The sequence below is a fragment of the Cydia pomonella genome, chromosome 12, assembly GCF_033807575.1.
Source record: "Cydia pomonella isolate Wapato2018A chromosome 12, ilCydPomo1, whole genome shotgun sequence".
Taxonomy (NCBI): Eukaryota; Metazoa; Arthropoda; class Insecta; order Lepidoptera; family Tortricidae; genus Cydia; species Cydia pomonella.
This window is the reverse complement of record NC_084714.1, coordinates 7,010,507-7,036,366: the sequence shown is the minus strand read 5'-3', so window position 1 is coordinate 7,036,366 and position 25,860 is coordinate 7,010,507. Positions and strand designations below refer to the sequence as shown.

The following is a 25,860-nucleotide window of genomic DNA, read 5'->3' as shown; positions in this document are numbered from 1 at the left end:
GGTCGCTCTTTATTATTATCTTGTCTCTGCTTTCGCTTGCACTCGGCGCCGACTCGCCGACTGACCGAGTCTGTAACTCAACAAGTTTAACCATTTCCAACTCCAAACTGTACCACTTAGCAACTTCCATCAGGAACGTGGCGGGGTGGGAACGGTATGAATTTGTAATATTGTTATTACCGTTACTTTTCAGCTACTTCTGACTTTAACTGGAAGAACGTTGAATCCCTTTCATCCATAAATTCTAAAATGTTAAAGTTTTAGAATTTATGTTTGAGGAATCGGGTTTAATATTGAAAACATTTTTGTTTAGATGTTTTTGCGTCTCCTAAATACGTTAAGGACTAAGGTACACTAAAGAGTAATAATATTATTAATGATAAATGTATTAGGTATGTATATATCTATCAAAAATATCAAAAATATTTATAGTCTCGTACTTCACAGGTCCTATTTTAAAAACTTGCGAACCGCAATAGGGCATATTTTTTTATTTATTTTTTAGCACAAGTGTTAGATACTAGTTTGAAAACGTAGAATAACTTTTGGATACGGATATTCCAGGTAAGATAATGCTTCATGTGAATAGAAACGCAAATGATAATAGTGGCAACACATTACTTTTCTAACTAGATTTTACGGAAATACCGTTCTCAACGGGTTTCAAGGGAAATAATTTTTATACCAGGTTTAAAATTAAGTACACGTACATTTTAAGTACCTATTATTTTTTTAAATGCAATGACGTCGTCCTGTGTTATCATTACATAGTTGGTGTAGTACTTATGTTGAAAGAAGTAATACCAGATATTAATAAGCTCCCAAAAAAGTAATTGTTATAATCAAATCGTTTAGATAGGCTTGAGGGAGAAGAAACTACAACTTACCTACGAGTTGTTAAAAGAAATTTTCCTAGTAGGCCTAAGGTTCTACGTTAAACCTCGGATGACAATGCTACGGGAAGAATAAACAATGTTTAAAAAACGTACATGTACTTAAGCTAATATGAGAAACATAGTATAAACCCAGTCGTCAGTTATTATTTATTAAGCCGAAAAGCCGTGAGCACATTCCTCATAATTTATCAGCAGGATAAATTTCACACTGTCCAGGAAAATAAACGAGAAAATGTTGATAGAGCCATCATAAAGTCTCAATTAAGAGACATAATTAATTTTTAAATAATCAACCCGCATTTGTAGTGACTTAATTAAGATCGCATGTTATCAAATAGAGAACCAGTAAGAACGTTTCGATTGAAAGTCGCTAGAATGCAAGAATGTCGCAGATGAGCGGCGAGATGATCGTTCAATCGTTTCTTTTAATCCATTCGTTCATTATGTTCATTGATTGTAAGGAATGATTTAAAAAAAGGTAGATATATGAAAGATCATGTAAGAAATGTATGTTAATTAGCATTAGCGTTGCCTGACAAGTGATATCATTGCTCTCTTTATTTCTTGGAAAAACTATATTAACCTTGTGATTGTGACAATGTAGTAGTCATCTTTAAGTCTCGACTTCAACATTCTAATTATAATTTATTGAATTTTAGGCTTATTCATTAGGACAGAATTTGAATCAATCTTGGCATTTGCTTACTCAACGGAAAAAACCAGGAGCATCGGGACGTTTCAATTAAGATGTGACTCATTATAGTAGTGTAGTCCTATTTAGGTATGTTTGCCGTGAAAAGTTTAGTCAACATTTAGGTATTATTCGTAGAATAAAATACGTAAATGAAAAATAACACCTAATTCACATTTGACCACCCATTTTATATTGTCATACGCTTGTTATTAGCTAAATGGGAAACAGAATAAAAGGCTTGTTTCCATTATGTGTAATTATGTAAATGTTAGTATCTAAATTGCAATGTATCACTCCATTATTTTTCCAACTATTCAAGTATAACATGCAAATGTAGCAGTTTATCATTTTAGTTTTTATCATGCAAGGTCTGGGAACCTAGGGCTAGCAGTTACTACGAATATACTTATTTCACCATTCGTAAACCCTACTACAACGAGATACGTCCTGTTCATATTCAGGTCAGTAGTAGAAGACTGTCGCTGTTAGTTCCTTCTCATATCGAACATAAAAACAGAAATACGGTTACGCTCCGTGATTGCTGATCCATTTAGGGTTTTACCTAAATTGAACATTCCTTAGCGTAAGTATTGAACAACCAATTTACCTAACAATCGTGCAGTGTAATGGTACGTGGTGGTGTGGTGGTATGGTAGTAAATAAAGATGGTTTTCTCCAATGACCAGCCAGTTATACTTTTGTATGTCATAGTTTATCACGAATAAATGCTATGATTTCAGTCCTCGTATCAAAAATGATGACTTCAAGATTCGTATATTTCTTTACAATACATATGGTGCTACTTTCCCGAACACGTGCGGGAATGAGCACTTTCCGTGCATATGTCGAAACTTCATAAAGCCATATGTACTGTAAAACGTTGTACGAACGTTGTATAGTTGCGAATTTCCTATTTTCTGCACTTGTATCGTACTAGTACATTACAATACAAGTGCGAAAAATAGGAAATTCGTAACGAGTGGCGATATATTAAAACACATAAAATCGACACGAGTTGCGAATTACCTATTCGCACATGTATCGTACAACGTTTTACAGTACATATGGCCCTTTAAATGTTCGACACAGTAACGTAATATGCGAATTTTCGCACTAGTGGGGTAAAGTAGCACCATATGTACTGTAAATAAATATTTCATTACAGTTCGTAGTCGTCGTATCCGCAGTGTCGTTGTGAACGTAAGTAAATATCAAGCACATATTTATGTTACCTACGGTTTCAGTTGGTGTTTTTAAATCAACATATTTAGGAGAAAAACAATGATTTGTCTGTAATATCACTTGGATTGTATTTTAAGCCATTCGCATACACGACCTTGCCTTGTCCCGTATTACATGTTAAACTTATTGAAATTTAATCTACTTGACTTAACTTTCGAACGGTTGACTAAGTGCCGGAGGTGGTCGGAAAGCGTGCTCAGACGCACGCTAGACGGTAATTAGATCCGGAGGCGTATTCCGATTAAAAAATAACATTGACTTTATATGAATCTAATCTCATTTTAATGCCTGCATCCCGCTTGCATTATATTGATGCTTAAGGGGCGCGATAAGAAGAAAAATAAAAAATCAGTATATACGTGCCACTGCTGGGCACAGGCCTCCTCACACACGAGAGAGGACTTGAGCTAAAGTCCCTACGCGAGCCCTATTCGGGTTGGAGAGTTTACATACACGTTTTAATTTATTCGCAGACGTATGATGAATGTCATATTTTCTAATCGGTTTTGTGAACTAATCTTAGCCATCTGTGTAATGATATAACGACGGCATCATGATTATCTATTTAAATTGTAAATTAGCACGAGCACGCACCTCTAAATTAGAGGGATTTAAAGGCGGGATTCCACCAATACAAGAATGCTTGTACTTGTACAATTCACCTGCTTTCACGCACTCCATACACTTTATCCTTGGTTTTCCTTTTCCCTAACAAGTCTTACAGCCCTCCACATTCATTCCTAATACATTAATTCCTCCCTTAATTAAGTAGGAACCGATCTTGCGACAGTTATTCCTCAGCACGCTAATATCTCGGTTTAACGTGAGATCGCCACTCAGCTATACTGTATCTAGTCCAAGGTGAAATATAATTTAGTGGTTCCCGTAATAGCAGGTGTTGCGTGCCAATTAGCAACTACCTCGATTTGGTAATTCGTTCAGGCCATGCAGCATATTAGCACCCGTGAATTGATTTAGCTGTATCTACATAAATCTGAATTAATTTTAATTTTCAAGTCTGTACGTGTAACTTAAACCTCAATATTATGTGAAATATAACGACGTATATGTTTATGTATAAACGTGTTTTAGACGATTGCATATGTTTGTATTCTGAAATTAACTCCCGAAGTTAATTTGAAAGTAAAAGTACCACAAGAGTTTTTACATTATAATATTATTTTTATAAGACACACGTCCGAAAGAAGGATAGCGGAAAGATAATTCGTTTTCACTTTAACGTTGACGGGATAATAATATGCTAAAACATCACTAAATTATAGTTTTTCAACCAGCCTCATGTACATACCTTACACACCTAAGCGCAGTTTTTACAAACAGATTTAAAACAATTAAGTACGTGATGTCATGACTCTGTGGCTTGTACTTGGTGCATGAGGTGTTTTTATGAGATGTAACTGTGAAGCTGGCATATTTTATTATGCAAAAAGTTAAAGTTTTGCTGTATAGTCAGCACCAAAAGTAGCGGATCAAACAACGCTTCAAAAGTATCTACCATTCTGTAACAGCTTAACAAAAAATGGTAGTTCTATATGTAGAACAATTTAGACTGTAAAAGATATGCTTTTGAACGTTAATTTTAAAGATTTATCTCCATTTAGAAAGTTTATCCGGAATATCAGACACTTTTGGCGCGTTGTTTCGTCCGCTACTTTTGATGCTGACTGTACTTATTTTTGATCGGATTGGTAACTGACGTCCACATTTACTGATGACATTCGCGCATCTTCTATCAAAAATAACGTGTAATAGATACCCACAAAAACCACTATTTCTTTGTTAAGATCTTGAGAAGCAAGGTTTTTGTTAATGGGGCACCTATGCAAGTACATCTATGCCAGTAACTGTATAATGTCCTGTGTCCTGCGGTGGCAGCATGGTTGCTTTGTTTATCGCCTGTCACTTTCGCATTTACCCTGTTAGAACGTGACAGGCATGGTGATAAAAATGGGACCGTGCTGTCGCCGCAGCAGTAGAACGTATTTATAGGCTGGTGATAAGTGACTAATTAGACAATGCAACGGAAGTGTGTATCGGCGCGGGCGCCGGCGCCGGCGGTGAGTAAACTGGATTAAGTCTAGACACCGTATTTATATCGCGACTTTGTACAAGAAATGTGTCATTTTGCGGCGTAGGGCTATAATGTTCCTTGTCAATTATAAGTGTTTAGTCGACGTTTACTAATTTACAGGAGTTGACAGTAAGCTACTTAGTACTTTAGTAAGGTATGTTGAAACGTTTAGTCTAGGAAGTAATTTCACTGAACTTGTTCCTAGGTTACTTGTACCAGTTGATACCAGAGCATATTTTTATTAAGCTTTTCCTCTTCTGTTCGTAAACGACCAGTGTCCATACCTGTAACAAAACAAATAAAAATAAATATAACAAAAATAAATTAATAACAATTTACCTTTTATAGAATGAATGATGTGATTCGAGTATAATTTACAAATAATAAATAATAAAATAAATAATAAATAAATATTATAGGACTTAATTACACAAATTGACTAAGTCCCACAGTAAGCTCAATAAGGCTTGTGTTGAGGGTACTTAGACAACGATATATATAAATATTAATAAATACTTTAATACATAGAAAACACCCATGACTCAGGAACAAATATCCATGCTCATCACACGAATACATGCCCTTACCAGGATTTGAACCCGGGACGATCAGCTTCGTAGACAGGGTCACTACCCACTAGGCCAGACCGGTCGTCAAATGTATTTTTGAATCAATATTTATAAAATCATACCATGAGACCCGATTGCGACGGCGTGATAAATCCATCAATCACAATCTTCACGCCGACCCCTACTAAAAATTTACACTACACAAACACTAAATAATAAATAACCTAGCAATTTTAGCGTAGCCGAGGATACAGATAAACGGTTAAACAAAACGAATGTAAATTGTCATTTACGGCCATACTCAATCGTTGCCCCTGTACACCTATAAATGTTGGAGAAATTAAATTTAGGAGGGGTAAGCAAGTTCGTCCTATTGAGAAATATCAAAATTCTAACAAAATGATTACATAAAATTGCATCGCTTAAGGGTTCCAGAAAAATAATAGTTGCATGATACATGGTGAATTTGCATAGTAATTTAAGAAGTGGGAGAATAAAATATTAAACATTGTTTTTTACATAAAAAGGTAAAAGAACATGGGATTTGGTTGCCCTATACTCTACAGAAACTACCTTTAAAACGACTAAGAAGCTTTTTAGTGAATTATTTATTAATTCTTTCTAGGCTTTTGTACAAGGCTCACATTTTTGGATACACTTTTCCATTTTTCTTTTGCATATATGTAACTAAATTACTGAATTCTATCTATGTTGTATGTTTTATATAATTGATATCAAAATAATCTTCTTCTTCGGTCCCTCATTGCTGAGGATTGCGACCATGTATGCTCCGTCTCCATATTGTGCGGTCATAAGCCATATGGGACACGCACTGCATCAACTGCATGTTGCCGCCAACCACCCTCTTCACAACATCAGACCATCTCGTGGGTGCTCCTCCTTGTGCACGCTTGCTATCCATTTGACCCAAGATAATCAGCCTTTCTCGATCATGCTTTGTAGACAGCGTGATGTGTTCAAAATAATGGTTCAAGGGGAATATGATTTATTTTACATAGATATTATTACAGTCTTAAGAATAATTTCTAACGTCTTCCGCGTTACTTCTTGTATTATTTTATTTATAATAAGACTTCTTGTAACCAACCGGTACAAAACGATTAGAAAATCACCAGTAAATACACAAACTTAATTAGAACCAAATCTGAACACAAACAAACTCCGAACGTGCTACAAACTGCACATTAACTGGCGGCAAAACAATCCCAAATTAATTAAATTACATGGAAATAAATGTCCGCCCTAATTAAACATTATGGTGATTATTACTGCGCGCGAGAATCGTTTTCGATTTGTTCCGATTCTAATTCGATTCCGAGCGGGTAATCGATTTACATAGCGGATGTTAATTGAAATTAACAATCAGAGATGTGACTTATTTGAAATACTTGTATTTAAAATGCAAATACAAAATGCAAAATACCTATTTTGTATTTTGTATTTAAATACCTTTTAAAGAAAACTATTTTGTATTTTATTTCAAATAGTTTTTGGGACCTATTTTCTATTTTCAAAATACAAAATACTTTTTATTAGTTAAAGTAAGTAGGAGTTACAATCTCTTCTGACGTTACAATCCTTGCAACTCTCTCATTCTTTTATGGCGACCGGTCTGGCCTAGTGGGTAGTGACCCTGCCTATGAAGCCGATGGTCCCGGGTTCAAATCCTGGTAAGGGCATTTAATTGTGCGATGAACACAGATATTTGTTCCTAAGTCATGGGTGTTTTCTGTTTTTTATTTTTGTTTATTTATTCAATATGAATTTTTTGAAACAGGGTTTAACTCAATAAGCCACTATTGAAAACCTCTAGGGTTTATGTAATAGTTGGCGAGATCGCGCGGACTGATCCGCGCTTGCTTAATACTATTATTACATACTTATTTATGTTTTCCTGTCGAAGCTGTTTTTGTATCTATCGTTTAAATATCGACCTTATGTATATGTATTTAAGTATTTATAAATATTTATATATATCATTGTCTAGTACCCACAACACAAGCCTTAATGAGCTTATTACTGTGGGACTTAGTCAATTTGTGTAATAATGTCCTATAATATTTATTTATTTATTTATTATTTTAACATGGAACTGGTGAGTCTGTTTAGTAACGCCGCAAATGACCACAAGCGTAGCGAGAGATTAAAAATGTGGAATCTTAAGCGTTGCAAGGGTTTCAAGGCACGAGAGGTAAACAAACTTTTCTGCCCTGGTGAAACACAAACGAGACGTTTTCACCAACCAACGAGAGATATATACTAGCTGTAAAACATTACAAATCTAAATTAATGCTTTTAATAATTGTCCGTTAAAAACCATCACTTAAAAGTCCATTCAACCGGTAAACATGAGGAGACACAAAATTTGCACTCTAGAGGACTGATATACACACTATTTTTAAAGAATAAAGAAAGCCTTTCCAACCTGTAAATTCAGAGCAATACTAACTTTTTAATTCAGACTAGGTATTCACTATTTAAGAGTACCTTTTATCGCAAAGTATTTGTATTTTAAAAAAGCATTTTGAAAATACCTATTTTGTATTTAGTATTTTAAATACAAATTTGAAAACTATTTTGTATTTTGCATTTGAAATAGTATATCAAGGAAGTATTTGTATTTTGTATTTAAATACTTTTTATAAACTATTTTTCACATCTCTGTTAACAATTTAATATAGCTTTAAATAAATAAGTAAGTAAGCAGAAGTGGAAATATTGAGGTATAAATTTATTTTTATAAACTGAGAATAAAGTTTCAACTAAAAAAAACTTTATAGAACAAAATACAATTAGTCGTATGAGATCATGTAGAAGAGGACCGATCGTATCCAGAACACCTCGCTGTGCGCAAGAAACCGCATTGCAGACGTTGGCGGAAGACTGCTAGGGTCAAATGGGACAGGGCCGGTCAAGTTTGCCGCATGCATCCAGACAAAGGCTAGTGTAGCTACCAAGTGGATTCCAAAAGAAGGGCGAAGACATCTTTCTCAATAACTGGCCGGAAGAGGCACTAAATCCGGGGAAGTCTAGGGGAGAGGCCTTTGCCCAGCAGTGGGACACCATAATAGGCTAGTAAAAGTATAAAAAGTCATATGAGAAAATACATTTTACACTTTATAAATTTAAGTACAAAAAAAATTGTATTAAAAAAAATGGATTTTAAAAATAACTTACTAACTCTTTTAGACTGTAACTCCAAATATGAGTACCTAAAGTAAATAGTTACCTAACCATTCTTTTTTAGGGTTGTGTATAATCGTGTTGATAATTACTATTTCGTCACTAGTTTGGAACTATTAGAACTATTAGATTAGATATAGCTAAATGTTTAAAGGCTTAGGTACATAGTTTCCTCTAATTATAAAATCGAATAAAAATACCGCACTATATTGTACTCGCTTCTCACAAAATTATCATGACTTAGCTTTAATAAACCATATTACACATTATAATATAAATCGCAGTTTTCTTTCAGCTATATCAAATGTGATCCATCTTAATTCTTCATACAAGCATTAGATGGCGTTGCATTGCTATCTTGTCAAACATAGGCGAGCTTTCGTCACCAACGTAAGTAGGGCTTCTTTACCTTGTCACCAAAACAGTAACTTAGGTGCTAATTTGGCAACTTTTAAAGATGTGGCAATTTTTAGGTGCTAGACCTAAAAATTGCCACCCTGGCAAATTAGGTTTCAAAAACATGTCTAAAGGAAACTGACAGTTTGCACCGACTTAATAAGACGCTAATTCCACAAAGCTTCAATTTGAAATAACCTCATTGAATACCGACAATAAGTACCTTTTAGTTTAAAACGTCACATAATATACTTACCATATTATGAGCAGCTGAGTGGGACCCACGGAACACCATAGACGGTGCAGGACGGGGTGCAGGCAGACTGAAAAGGAGATGGCTAGACGACTTGGACGCATTATATACGAAATGGTGGGAAAATGCCAATGACAAGGTCTAGTGGAGAAAACGAGGGTAGGCCTTTGCCCAGCAGTAGGACATAGGCTAACAAAAAAAATATAGGAGCAGCAGTACTTGGCATAGTCGGTCTCTAGCAACAATTTGTTGCTAAATTGGCATAACTGCTGTTATCAATTTCAAGTTCTAACGAATACTGGTTACGCTGAAGATATGGGAATAGCATTGTTGGCAATAATGGGGAATCCAAGTTGCTGGCGGCTCACACGTTTTTCTGCCACATAATAATGCCACGCTACAATGGATTAGGGCGATAGAAAAGGAAAGTGTGATAAGTAGGGTTCCGTTAAATAAATGTTTTATGGGACTGAATAACAGGGTGAAAACCTTTTATTCCTCTTTAGATCATAAAATAAAGCGTAATTTTTATTCTTAAAAGTTGTATAATGAAAGCCTTGAAAATTTTACCCAATTGTTAACTTTTAAAATGTCTATCTACAGGAAATATGCTCGTAATCCTGAACATTTTTGACCCAACAAGATCCTATACATATACAGTGAAGTTTATATATGAACTAATCGTCACGCTGTGATTATGGCATTATATAATTAATTTAGGGTGAGTTTTTCACACTCTAAAATTTAGAGTCTAAATAAAGATAATCAAGAGCTTATAGATTATATATATTTATGACCTTTATCTCGACTTTTGAGCGTAAGAATGTTTCTTTAAAGCTTTATGCATGTGTTTAACCGTACATTTGTATCTATCTAGAAACGGGTGGTAGATTTGATCTGTTATTTTTGTGGATGTTGGGTCACTTTATAACGCTAATTAATATCAGTTCTTTATAAAAGTTATGCTATCAGTCTAATAAATAATCTCTATATAGTAAAAATATAGTCTGTCTAGCTTAGAATAAATTTAAAAGTGGAAAAATTACTGTCTTGGTGGCTCAGATGGCAGAGCACTGGACTATCGATCCAGAGGCCGTGAGTTCAAGTCTCACCCAAGACAGTAATTTTTCCACTTTTAAATTTATTCTAAGCTTAATAGCATCGTTCGCAGACGTTTCTGCTTGTTAAAAATTAATATAGTCTATCTGTCTGTCTGTCAAATAACTTGATCAGTAGAACTAGCTAGCCTACGGGCCTACATTTTTTAAATATGGCGCTTTTTTCTACTGACGGAAATAGCTTGACAGACTAAATGTTTAGATTGAATATTGTTTTGTTATTTTCACTTTTCAATTTTCATCTATTACGCATGTGTTTTAATATCAGTTTTTATGTGTGGTAATAAAATATTACATTTTTAACCTTAATTTCTTTCAGTTCAAAGCGTCATGAATGTCATGATTGCCACGAGATGGTTTCAGGCCGAGCAGCGTTCATTGAGCAAGATAAATAAATTAACAAACATCGCTTTTTAAACGATTCTGCAAACGACGCGGAAAAATATGTAAATGAATTTAACTCGTTGGAAAATAGTACATTACGATACAAGTGCGAAAAATAGGAAATTCGAAACGAGTGGCGATAAATTAAAACACGACCGAAGGGAGTGTTTTAAATCGACACGAGTTGCGAATTACCTATTCGCACATGTATCGTACAACGTTTTACAGTACATATGGCCCTTTAAATGTTCGACACAGTAACATAATATGCTACTTCTCGCACTAGTGCTATAAAGTAGCCCCATATGTACTGTAAAGTATTTTTAAGGTTTTTACTGGGAGCAGAGTTTACACCGGTAAAAAACTATTGAATTATAACTTATTAATCATTTTTATTTTACTGATGATGTCTCTACTTTTACATGCGTTTGTAATAGTTGTTCTAACGTATTCATGCAGCTAATTTAACGTTTATACTCACGAATTTTTAGTCACTCGCGCGACATGTTTCGGAGAAGCGAGGTCTATTATCACTATCGTGACCGCTGCTCACATGCACTATTGTTTGATATGTGCTTGAAAGTGGAGACCTAGGCTCTTCGAAACATGTCTCGCGAGTGACTAAAAATACGTGAGTTAACCCGAAAAATTAGCTTAATATAGTTCGTGTCATCCACGATGACGCGCAGATTTGTCAAATCTAACCTTTAATAACACGACAGTACGAGTCACGGCACGCGTCGTCGTGAATGACACGATCTATATTACTATAATAAGTCATGACAGTTGATAATTAAGTATTATTGTTTTATTAGAGCATCCTGAATTCCTAAAGCATAAACAGTTTCGTTTTAGTTTTCAAAGTATTTATAATACATGAGGATTTTAATTTGAAAGATAGAAAACTTAACACAAAGTAATGCCTAGAAAAATACCTAGAAAATATGAAGGGAACCCTAAAAATAAGGATTGTCTATGTAATTAGTTAAGCCCACCTACCTGTCACAGAATGCCGTTACGGATTACCATTATATTTCGCGGAGGTATAAGGAGGATGAGGTGTTATTGAATATCAAATATAATAAAGTTTTTCTTATTCTGTAAGTTGCCGAAAGCAACACTATTGATCGAAAGCGATTTAGAGGATTAGATGTAAATGCATTAAACATTAATAATCTATATACTACATAGAACAAATGTATAAGCGTGCCATCGTGTATTTAATGATCAAATCATGTATTTACGATTATATAATTTTTATAAAAACATATTGAACTTACCAAGTCTGAGATTTACTACACTAACATTTTAAAATACGATACAAATCCTCTTCATTGCACAACCTCAGAATAAATGAACATGGATTACATATAATACATTAAGATTAAGGTAAACAACAAGCGGCCTTATCGCTACAGAGCGATCTCTTCCAGACAACCTTTAGGTTAAGGTTGCCTAAGAGAACAAAAGTTATTAAATCTTAATATTTAATCTTTATACCGAAAGCCGAAAATTACCGTGAAAGCGAGCGAAGCGAGAAAATCAAATACCACAGCAACAACATTCAAAATACAGAAAAGAATAACTAAAATGTTTAAATATATAGGTAATTAAATAACTGCTAAATATACAGCTGTACAGTAAATATATAATATATGAACAACTCGGTTAGTAATTATTAACACATGTGATTCAAACACATCTAAATATGGAGGCATGAGTGCCCAAGGGCATGGCACTCACGCAAAAAGTGTTTTGATGGACCATTCATTTTATTTTTTGCACAACGCGTCACTTACAGCCTTACAGGTGAATATTTAACGAATTAATTGTATACGATAGTTTTATTTATGACTTGAAAATAACATAGTAGCGTATATTTGGTGATATGACGCTGACCGCTGACGGTAGAAAGTTCTATTTTTATGATTGATAATACCGAAATCATTTTGAATTCTAATTTTATAGTACACAAAATTTTGATCCGAATAACGTATCATAATTATTTTATACAACTGACGCATAGAGTAGAGAATGTTTTAAATTTTAAAATTTTGGTATATTTATATTAAGTTTGGACCCGGGTATGTTCTTAAATTACGTCCAAAAGAGAGGTATGGGCATTTTGAATGTCATCTCGCTTTGTGTGATAGGGCGTAGGGCACAGCATGACAGCACAGCGGATGTCTTTGTATCACCTGGGGAAGTACCTCCACCTTACAGAAAACCGCAGCCAAATAACACTAGACCCTACTCATAGTGTTGTGTTTCTAGTGGTGAGTAAGGTTGCCAGAGCTTAACGAGGGTGCGGAGTGGATCCATAGGCTACGGAGACTGCTTACCACCAGGCGGGCCGTATGCTTGTTAGCAACCGACGTAGTAAATATAAAAAAAGGTATAATTATTATTTATCTGTTATCTTTGGTAGGATCTTCAAGAGCTCAAATTTAATGATTTTTGTGGTTAATATATCCTATGAGAGTAAATTAGTTTTTCGCAAAAGCTAACAATCGCGAATAACTGACAGGCCGATATCCATAACAAATTGGTAAATCAGAATCCTCCTCAAGACCTCAAACAAAAATAGATAAAATATTTCCCAGGGAAATTCATAAACATTTTTGTCTTTGTTCTGCAGAGCGGTAATTCGAAAGTACTTTATTATTCAATATGTACGTTATCTGGATGAGAGTACTGTCATAGCTCACTGGCTGCGATAATAAGCAATAAGCGAGGCCTTCCCCACAATATCTTTTATTTATTGGGTGACAATAGTGGCTAATATTTGTCACTCCTGTCACTTTTCAACTGCTAATTATTTCGCTTTTGTTTATGTACCTGACAATTCTCTTCAACACGCTAATTAATTAGAAGAATTATATATAATTACGAGTGAGTGACAGTGAAAGCGTCAACGTCGCAGCAATACGCCAACAGTAAAGGTAACATTCGGGTGGCAACTGCAGCTGCATCACTGTTGCGGCATCACTGCAGCGACTACTGTCAATTTCCTTGATAAAATGAGTGACGGATGGAACGTTCTAAAGGCTGCAGAAATTTATTTATTTATTAATACGTTTACATGACATTACAGTAAGCCAAACTAACACTACACATAACAACATAGAACAATTCGGTACTATGACATTAAATTGCCCACACGAATAACAAACGTTACGGTACACTCGAGGGCCTAGCATCTATCACCTCACAGAAACTCAATGTTCGTTTCTTATAGAAATGCGGCTACGAACGTGTACAAAATTGAATGCGACAGCGCCCGCCTCAACACCGCAGCAGTATTTAATGCCGCAACAGTAATGCAGTTGTAGTCTAAATCCGAATGGTACCTTTATGCGTGATGGGGCATTATAGTAGGCTGACCAGTAATAGACCGCAAGGGCACTGTTAACAAGGTACGTCCGATATTAATACCATTCAAATTGCTGAATGACCGTGTCACTGCGCCGGTATCACGGCCTCCATTGTTTTTTTTTACTTTACGGTCCGATTATTTTAATTGAATATTTTATATTCGTAATGATCTTTTGCCTGCGGGGATTTAAAAGTAGCCGAATCGATGTCCTGTCAAATTATTAAATCGAACTAGTCCCATGATTGTGTTGAATATTAGGATTATTAAGGTGACAATATTAAAATGTAATTTGCTCTTCAATTTGGTACAGTACATTAAACATTATATCAACTAACTGAGCTAGTAACCTATTGTAAATCACATAGGTGTGAAATTGATGTCACGTAAGATTTGCCATTAAATGCTATTTTATGTTCGTTTTAAGGTCTTTGTGCCAACAGTTGCATGGTTTTTTTAATTTTTTTTTTTCATTATTTATCGCATTATGACTACGTAACTCATCTAAAAAGGACGGACAAACTAAAATTACAAACCATAGCAATAAATAACCATTTATGTCAATGTGACCTTTATTTTTCCACTAACCATGGCATTGAAAGCCTAGTCGGACCGGTAACAAACCAGTGTTTTCCGCAACAAAAGACATTATTGCCTATTACGTCTTATGTTATGTTTTCTGACCGTTTTTGTTACGCGCGACTCCATACATCTTGCGCGACTTCAAGTATGGACTCGTGTGGGAGAACGCAACTCATGCTCGACGGTCTGGTGTTGGAAGCTGAACCATCTTTGACAGAGGTACCTGACTAATTGTAAGATAAGAATCCTCTATAGAAAACGCCAATCGAAAGTTACGAGTATATAATGTATGGAAATAGTCACGTAACTTTTCGTAGCATCTGTCATCTTGTTATATTTTTAATTTTCGTTTGAGGTACGATTGTCTCTTGTGTAGGCGCCCTGATCAGTTGTAAACCTTAATAGTCAGCCCGTTATAGTGTCCCACTGCCGGGCAAAGGCCTCTCCCAGTGATCTCCGCAGCTCCCGTTGTTGTACTATTTCTGGCCAGTTCCTGATGAAGGTGTCTAAGTCGTCCCGTCATCTCCGTCTGGGCCTGCCAAGTCCGCGCTTAACTTGCGGCATCCACTTGGTGGCTATACTAGTTGTAAACCTTATTGCAACGATATAAGGCCAATGGCCAGTGCTGTTATAACATAAGACTTTTTGACCAAGTTGTCATTCGTGCTGTTGACGACCGAAACATCTAGGTGAAGGTTAATGTTAATAGACGCCTACGAAGTAAGTCTGAATGTAAAGCAAAAGGCAGTTTGTAGCAGGTTGTTTAGCTGTTGATTCGATTATTCGGCCTACGATGTATAGTTAGCAGCGAGAATTGCTAAGCAAACAAGTACCCCTAGGGCATTTTGTGTAAATTTTGAGAAGTGCCAAATGCAGTAGGAATCAGCAGTTTTGGAAAGCTTATAAAGGCCCGATTGTGGTTTTCATTAGTGTAAGACCTCTCAAGGGTTAATTTTATGGGTGACTTAGAGAGCTCCAAATAGCCGCATGCGGCTCGCGAGCTGTGGTTTGCCGACTCCTGCCATAGAGCACCGTAGCAGCAGCCTTTCTTCAACAGTCTCAACAGGGCCCTACATCCGATATCGGATCGGACAGCATGAAAACGCTGCAGTCGCTGTTAAACAAAGTTGTAACGTGTTTAGATTAATTAAAACCTTGGCCCCAAAAGTACTGCACCAATAGTAGCGGACGAAACAACGAGACAAAAGTATCTGCCACCTTGGAATATTTTCCAAATAGGGATATAGTAGTAGTAGTAAAACACTTTAATGTACAAAAGGAAACATTTAACAGGAAAAAACACACATCATTTGTACAAAGGGATAGAGAAGGGATATATCTCTACAGTTCGCAAACAAAATTATCTGTCATAGTAATATACTCGTATGCTTCTACATAGTTATATAGAGATGAAGGTATCTCTTTTTGTTACGTTATTACAGACTACCTTTGACGCGTAGTCTGACCACTAACTTTTGATGCTGACTGTACATTGTACAACAATGCAAATTGTAACGATTTGTCACCCTTTGTCTCCTTTATTGGTAATTGGATATGTCGCCTGTAGTTTACAGTTCACATTCATGATGTTTCAATATCAGCTCCTTCATGTAGGTAGACGATTTAGAAACATCTTCATGATGTCAAACTTTTAAATTACCACATCCTCGTAAATCTCCGTTTCTGCTTGCGCCAAAAGTGCTTTCGTATGTCCGGATGTTCTCCTCTACAGGTCGCATGTCTTGTGAAATTTTGTGAACAGGTTTATTATTACATATTTTATGTCGATTCAGTTTTCGGTTTTTTTTTTTCAAAATGGCGGATTCGTGGGGGTTCGCGAGATGTACAGCTAAGATCCACTAGTATTATTCTAATATGTGAAAAAAACTACAAATTGTCAATGATCCGAACCATGAGAAACATTTTGTTTAACAACTGTTATGTTTGATATTGATATCAGTGCGTTCCTTGCGTTCCTCTTTTTTTGTTATTTGTGTACTAATACTATCTTACATATTAAATTTCAGCTTCCCAGGACTTCAGGAAGTACCCTAAGAGTTTTGATGATCATCAGTGAGTGAGTAACTCAGTGACGAAATCGGGATTTATTAGACATGAAGCATAAGAGCTATGCAATTGAAAACTTTCAAGATTAATAAGTCTACTATTGACATCATATCCCGAGAATTTTGTTTATCTGTTATAATCCAAAGCCAAGTTATGAGGGTTCAAAAAAACAACAAAGCGCTTCGAAAAAAGGTGAAGCTTAAAGCCTTAAAGCATCATAAAAACTTCTCTGCTGTCACGTTGAAGATTCACGTCTGCAGACATTTATAAAGTTGCATCATTGCATGTTCATCTTAATTGCATGTCAGTCGGCAATGCTACAACGACTTTCCAAATTTTAACCGGTTTTAGCAACTCAAGCAAAACAGATAAACAAATTAAACTTAGTCAAATGATGCTAAGAAATACGAGAAAATAATCCATCTTAATGTCTTGTGTACACTGACAAAAATAAATAGCCGAACTCATTAAGAAAAAAAAAAACTGAACTTAAGTAATAAGGAAATAGATTTTGCTAAATATCCTAAAGCCAATTTTGTAACAGGTAACATAGTTCGAAAATCCCATTTATTCTTGGTAATTGAAAACTAAATCGTGAGATCTGTGACTTTACGCCTCATTTGTGATATCAGAGCAAAACTAATTATATGCATTATGTGTATTTTCTAATATAAAATGATTTAAAACATTGGCAGCAATGCCAGGGCGCGATAAAGTAAAAGTATTTAGACGTAAAACTCAAACTTAGGTATTCCATTGTGGCACTATTAGAATAAGATTAAATAGAAAAACAAAGATTATACTATATTAGAATTAAGCTAAATTTATCCTTAGTTTTCTTGATATATACTACTATAGTACAAATATAATTTAAGTACTATAGTATATAAGTAGGTAATTAGGTACCTCATAAGTACTAACATTATGCGCCCTATCCGGGTGTCATGTACTGACTACATCCAACTAACATCTTCTGTAATGCACATGACTTTTAATGTTGAATAAATGAAATGAAATGAAATACTATGTATAAAATAATAATGTCACAACAATTCCTAATGTTAGCTTAGTACCAAATTAACCTTGACATTAGAGACCCGCTCAAGGACCCCTAGCCATTCCGCATAGCAAAGCGTACAGTAAAAATTAATATGATGAAGCCTGGACCTGCAAAAACCGAACGAGACGTGATCCAGCCGATATTGCGTTTCATACAGCTTTTATTGCGCTCTGTTGACTTATTCGGTATTGCAGATATTATTATAGCGTGGCATTCAGAATTAATAGAGTGAGACTTGTGTTTTTACTTATTTGTATTATACTAATAGGCGACTATTACTCGTATATTATACAACGAGAACTGAATTTCATTACTGCGGTCCAAAGAATCACGACGTGTTCTTGCCGAGGATCAAATTCAGGAGAATGCTAAGGAGTTTTTCTGAAGTAATATAATGTGCAATAAATTAAAATTAAAAGTCGATCTACAAACTAAAAATCTTAAGAGCTGATATTTCTCTAATGTTCTATGTATATCGAACAGAGACGTAGCTGCGATACAAAATAAATAAGTTAAACGAAAGTAACAGTATTTTTTTAACAAGCATCTCATTGAACTTTTTCAGCATTTGCGCATAGGCTTGGTATATATTATATTAAGGTAGCTAAATGAGGTTATAATCTAACGCCCATAAAATAAAATAAAACTTTTGAAGTACAATTACCCAGTGGGGATTAAAGTACGCACATTTTACGGTATATAAACAAAAATATAACTTTCTAGGGCAGTCGGTTAAAAACATTCGTACAATGACATTGACACTTAACAGTGTTCCGATTACAATGAAGCGCACGTACATTCGTACAAAGCCCCAACGTGAGTAGATTTGCTCCCTTCGACATTCGTGACGACGCCCACATCGCTCGGTCCTTGAAATGATTCTCGCTGTAAATATGGCACATCAGGGAAATGGTTTGTCAGGAATCTTCCACGTATAAAAAAACGACACGAACCTTATAAAATACCAAACTTACACTTAGGTATTGGAAATCAAAGAGCAGCTTTTGTCAAAATAGGTACTTAAAAAGTACAATGGATGAGGGAGATATGGCCTCTGAAAATTACATACAACATTTATTACAAGTTCATATTCAGGAACAAAAAACTTTAATGTTTCTGCAAGCGTAGGTATTTATGACCCACTAAGCATTACAAAATATTCTAGCACTTATCGCGCATGACTACTATGATGACTAGCATGAGTGGTCTATGTTTTATTTGGGTCTCTATTGTTTCCCATAAAGTTTTAAGTCATAATGTATTGTTTGTCCGCATTTTCGTTAGCCATAATTTGGTTTTTCTCAGAAACGCGTAACTTTTCAGAATTGCCATAAAACAAACCTAACCTAACCTAACCTATCTATAGGATAACCTGAGGAAATTCCTGAAAAGTTAACGGTTTCAGAGTTATGACTAATGATAATATGACTATCATTACATTATGACTTTCTAATGTAAATAACTTATGTACCACATTTTATGCGGAATAAATGATTTGATTGATTGATTGATTGAATAATTGTGTCAAACAAAGGGATCCGGTTTTATTTATTTTTAATACACTAGTATAATTTAATGGATTTAATTTAATGATATTAAGTATTTTCTCAATACATCTAGTTTTAACTGTCAACAGAAAAATTTTGATTTAAAAAGAAAAACATTTCACATCTGTAGACAGGATCTATCGAGAATGAAGGGCTTTAGGGCGAGAATCTTCAAGAAAATTTCACAGGAAAATTTCATTTTCGAAATGTTACCATTTTATATTATGTAGATTTCGTAATTTTGGAAAGTTTCTAACGGCAAATTAGTAATCCCAAGTATTAAACTCCCGTGATCCCGTAACTTACACTCTTGTCATGTCCAAAACATGTTCTATCTTTCTAGATCCAAGTACCTCACTACCTCACATAATACAATGTAGAGCGTTCCTGGATGTGACGAGGTTTTTCTACTTAGGATTTTATCTACTTGGCATCTCTGACATGTAGGTACACTTTTACCTGGGACAGTACTACATTATTGAATATTTAGCAACGTGGTTCGCATTCAGCGCTCCCCTGGCGCATCTGTCACTTCTCATTTACCTGTCGCCGTTGGAAAAGAAAAATATCGTTCACTACAATACAGGCGACATCAGAAGTAGTAGAGTGGGCCAGAATTTGATTGTCAAGGAGTATACAGTCGTATAAACGATTTACACACGCAGATTGTTTTCTCGCCCGCTTATAACTCTCGCGTCGAATGAACCATCATATGATAAGGTCATCCTATCATGTTATAGGGACCACACTATGACAGTTAATTTTTATATGGAGTAGCTATCACGTTAAATGTTTGTCGACATTTTTTGGAAGTATATCACATTAATTTATGTAAAAATGTAACATTTAAGTAATAAAAAAGGGTAAAAACATATTTCTTCAATTATTTTTCTTTAGTCAGCTTAAGAGAGGTATAGCTACTCCGCTGACTGCAGTGTAGTACGTTGCATTGGAGATTTCAAATATCATGGAATCCAAATTGAAAATGTTATCCTCACTAAGAGCAACAGTTAAGCCTTCTCTTGGTAACGTTATAAGATATATTGTTGTTCTCTTTTCCCTTGTTATTTGTTAAGGAAATTATTTGAATGTCATGTTATGCTTTTGACTTTTTTTGTTGTAGTCAGTGAATCTTGTAAATTGGTTTGGGTACATGTATTAATTACTCTTATTACGAAATTGCATTCCTCTTACATAAATGAGTGTAGGCGAGTGGCACTGACATCATTACCCAACTAACCATATTTTTAAAATCTGATACGCGCAGAGTTACCATATACCATATACAACAAGGCGAATAAAATGGTACATTATAAAACATCTTTTGATTCATTGAAATCGAATTTCCCTATAATATGGATATCGTTTTGATGTCACGATGTAAGTGTGCATTAGCCTCCTTGAGCAAGTTCGCTGTAACCGGGTGCCCTAATGTTGTTACACGCACTTGTTCTGTACGAGTACGTGCCCCGGCTGTGAATTTCTGACCGATTCGCGATTGTTTGTTTTACTAACTTTATTCTTTAACACAATGTTACAGGGGACTGTTTGAACTTATGAATCCTATTCTCATCTCGGTTGCACGAAAGAGTTTGTACAGATATAAAACAAATGAAAATACAAATCAATTATTTTCATTAATATTTACAAGCAATGTAAGTCTTATTGTAAATTACTTTATTCAGGAAAATGGTATAAGCATAGCTGTAGCAGTCGTTGTATGTAACGGTAATGTCAATAAAATGGTACGTAGTGTAACTCGCTCTCAATCTTAGGGCCTACCGTGAACAAGCAAAACCATCAGTCAAATATGCAGGAGACGAGGAAAGGCAGAACACGAAATTTCGATGATCGCGATAGTACAGTCAGCATCAAAAGTAACGGATGAAACAACGCGCCAAAAGTATCTGATATTTCAGATAACTTTTCCAAAAATAGATAATTTTTTAAAATTCACGCTCAAAAGAATATCTTTTACAGTCTTTGTTGCTCTATATTAAAGACATCACTTTTTGTTAAGCTGTTACAGAATGGTAGATATTTATGAAACCTCATTTGATCCGCTACTTTTGATGCTGACTGTACTTAACCAGATAATGATATCCGTCGAGGATACACACATTGGGGGGTTTTGCAGATAGGTACACTATTTACTTTTTTTCGAAGAAAAGGCCCCAGTTTTTCATAAAAATTTTGGGTGTCAGTTTTATGACGGTCCATACAATATGTATGTGAAAATGCGTCGCAAAACTGTAAAATCTTTAAGACATTTTTTTCCTTTTTAAATCGATAGACCTTTATTCTAAGATGATCCAAACAAAGCCCAATAGTTGATGGATTTTCGATCAAAATTAAATGATACACTCTTTTCCGAAAATGCCCATTGGTGCAAGCGAGATGCACAGTTATCGATAACAGAATAAGTTGATTTATTTAAAACTAATTCGAATTGGTATCCTTGTTACTTCAAAACAACATCGACAAATCAAAGACGTATGTACTAGGTATATACGCCACAACAACATAGTACAACATAGTACGTCTTTCCACCAAGTTTTAGAAGTTATTTCCTAAAGGCGTTAGTGGTTTTAGAAGATTCGCGTTTGAGGCTTTTGAGTTCAAAGGTTGTGGAAGTTTTGGGTAAGGTTGTTAACCTGATTAGCTTTGTTTTTTGAGTTTCAATATTTTAAGGGTTGGAGGAATTTGATGGATAAAGTTAGTCTCTTCCACTTATGACGTTTGGTGAGATCGTTGCGCGGTGGTTTTTATTATTTGTCTACTATTTAAATCAGGCGATCTGTAAAGCAGTAGTTTTATAGTGAAATATAATTTCAGGAATTAATCTTTACCTTTACTTCATTAATAATTCAATATCATTCGCACGTGCCACGTAGTCAAGGAGACAGGTATTCGGATTGTAATATAACAAGTTATAAGTTACATCTGGATTTGTTATGGATATATGTATGATTATTATAAAGTCAGACCAAGATAAGTTGGCAGCGATTTTGGCAGCCGAAACAGTGCAAGTGTTATTTTAAACGGCAAACTTCTATGAAATTATGACGTTTAACACTTGCACAGCCTGGGCTATCAAAATCGTTGCCAACTTAGCTTGGTCTGACTCTATCAAAAGTGACGATTCTGGTAGAAAAAAATGCCATGTTGGATCATATCCATAACAAATCCAAATCATAACCTGTTATTACAATCAGAATATGCCTCAAAGAATTTGTCACAATGCAATCAACTATAACACCTTTCTTCTCACACACATTAGCACTCGAAACCTCCATATTATTTTACTAGATAAACATGTAAACCATTACTAGAACAAACAAAATCTTCCATTACAATTTGTTCTTTCCATTGTAATCTCAATGCATAAAGAAACTACTTTAATTAAGTCTTCAGCTTCTAGTTCAGACACTCCTTACTTCTTCACAGTTTTTACTTTGAACATTTTTCCAAGATAATCCTTGGCACACTTTACAGAAGTTTCTGGAACAATGAACCAACATACATCGAGGACGCCCTTTACGCGCTGACATTTTCAAATGGCGGTATAAGGCAGACGTGATAAGATTTGGAACTAGCGCGGATTCCGAGGGTGTGGGCTTAGTGCTTGCTGAAGCGGGTCGTGTAGCGTTTTTCTTTCGCTTATCTATTGGTAATTACAACAAAATGTGGTTGAACTATGAATTATTTTCGCCACACATTCGGTAAATAATACTACGGGCTACGACGGTTCTAATAAAGATATTAATGTTGTACTCGAACAATGTATGTGCTTCGATTATAACAAACGCAGTTCCATTTCTACTTGCAGTATGTTATTACGTGTTTTGGAGAGGCGCGTGGCGTGTAGCATTGTTATTTTAAGTTCTTGCTTTTTGTATCCCTTTTTATCTTAGCGTTTATTACTTTACTCTTAGCTACTGATATGAGGTTTAACGTAGGCACCACGGAAACCAGGCGCTGTTTTATGTAATCAGAAAAAAATATAGTAAGTCTCACATTTATTATGTATGTTTGAGCACTATTAAAACCATGAGATATAAAACACTCATTTCATCGCATGTATAGGAATGCAGGCTCGATGTTTTTTTTTATAAAGAGCACAGAGTGAGTAGCGGTAGCGATTGTTAACAATATTGGATGTAACGATATGTTTTACTTTTATAGAACTTAGAAATGTTTGTGGATAGGTAATAGAAAATTAGATTTAACGCTTGAATTTTCCCATGCCACTTTACATCTACAAAATATTTTTATTTCGCAAAAGATAATAATAATCTCAACAAGTCTTAGCCTTAAGTCAATAATATTTTATTATTAATAAGGATCCCTAAACGACTATTATTTTCTCCATAACAGCGAATTGACGGGGCGATCATATTTTTATTATTATGAGTTTTTATGATGACTTTAGCATCGCACCTGCTCTGCACGAGCAAGTGATTTCGCGTGTGTTTTGGGGAAACATTTAACACGACCATACTCGTATTATGGAGTCAGAATGAATAATAGTTGTGTATAACAGTCTATTTTAAAGTCAATGTGCGGAACACACATAACATGGAATCTGTTTAACATTTTTGATTGGGAAGACCGCCATAATATAATTAAGGCTATACTTAGTTAAGATAATTTTCAAATATAGAGATTGTAACTGAGTTCGGACTGTACCTCAACACTGAAATGAAAATAAACAGTTTTTTTTAAATATATTTATTATAAGGCAAGACTCTCGTATTCGTATAGCTACCCACTTCACTCAGACACAATTAGAAAAGAAGAGCTTCGCTCCTTCTGCTCTAGATACCGCACATTTTTTCAGTGTGATATGTAATGAAACACACCCAGCTTGTCAGTAGAAAAAGGCGCGAACTCCAATTTTTTTTTAACTGACAAAGTCCCTGTGCCGTTATGTATTTGTACCCGGATAGTAAATTTTTGTGGTTTTGTCCACAGAAAGTACTTTTGCTAAAATGTGTTTGACTGTAAAATTGCTCAACGATACGGGATATTATTGAGCTGTAAATCTAAATGCATGCATTTCATACATTGTTTAAATTGTTAAATTCAAATTCAGAATTCAAAATTCAAAAACAAAAATTTATTCTGCAAGTAGGCCTCAAGGGCTCTTTTACAAGTCAGTGCAACATTTATAGTAACATCATAAAGTGACATGAAAATTATATACACCAGCCAATACCTGGGTAAACATTACATTATAATAATCTTAAAATAAACAATTAATAAATAAATAATGTTAAAAATTGTGCTTAATATAAACACGGTATGTACTTTAAGAGAAGCCAACTGTCCAGTACTTAGCAGTGGCGGCTCGTCACAAATATTCGTAGGCAACCCGGAGCTAATTTTGCTTTCCTTTTCTCTATAAACCAATCGTGAAAGTACTCAACGAGCTGAAATTAGACAAGCCGGTGGGAATCGAGTTCTTTGGACGATCCGCCACTGGTACTTAGTCATCGAATAAAAAACCGAATCTATGTCACGAATAAGGGCAAGCAAGATCCTCATCCTCAATTCAGTGTATATTTCAGCTTTAGGACCTCTGAATAAACTATGCAAACTGATGCTAAGGTGAAAATTGGATCACATAAGATACATTAGGGTTGGAGCGTGTATCATTCCAGTACCTCCCTCCCCAAGACAGATAAACCAATATAAGTAGGTACACTTTTAAATCACATATGCAGACTGGTTACGGCGAGCTGATCGGATCTCCGAAGAAAATTGAGATATGAGAGAATTAAACTCGTTGAAATTTTCTCAGAGACTTATTTAAATAAATAATCAGCAGCATGCGAGGCATGCTTGTAGAATCGATAGTCGCTGGGCAGAAGCTTTTCTTAAGGGACAACTGTGATTCGGAGGAAGGTGCCCGATGAGTATTCTCCCGACACTAACAACTCGCATGGAACGTTGGATGAGGGCAGAGCCGCTGGTCGTAGGGGAGATCTTTGGGTTATGTCCAATGGTGAAAGTTTTTAGCGTGCAAGATGAGGGGCAGGCGGCGTTCATAACTAACAAATGCAAAAGTATGCAAGCGGTTTCAGTGCAAGCTTTGCCACTTGATGCCACGCTGCCCGACCCGCCGAACTCTCCACACCTGGGCTGATATGATGATAATAGTAGTTACAATAGTTCAAGTTACACTGGATGACTGGACTCGTTCTCTTGCGCAACGCAGCTAACAAATTTAGGTACCCGGTTGGCTGTAATTCGTGCCCTTGCCGTGGAGGGTCAAAAAAGGCGTTTCAGTGGCCTGAATGAAGATATAGGGGTTTATTCAGACAAATAAAAGACATTAGTTTATGTAACTAATATATTTATTACGGACTCAAAGGTTTTCT

General features: G+C 35.3%; 1 protein-coding gene and 1 non-coding gene across 2 annotated transcripts in view; one reads left to right on the top strand and one right to left on the bottom strand.

The window, feature by feature from the left end:
• Positions 1 to 25,860, bottom strand: part of LOC133523380 (uncharacterized) — a 189,563-nt gene that overhangs the window by 80,431 nt on the left and 83,272 nt on the right. The window lies entirely within an intron of this gene.
• On the top strand, positions 10,394 to 10,466 carry Trnad-auc (transfer RNA aspartic acid (anticodon AUC)). The gene has a single exon. It is a non-coding gene; the product is annotated as a tRNA-Asp (tRNA).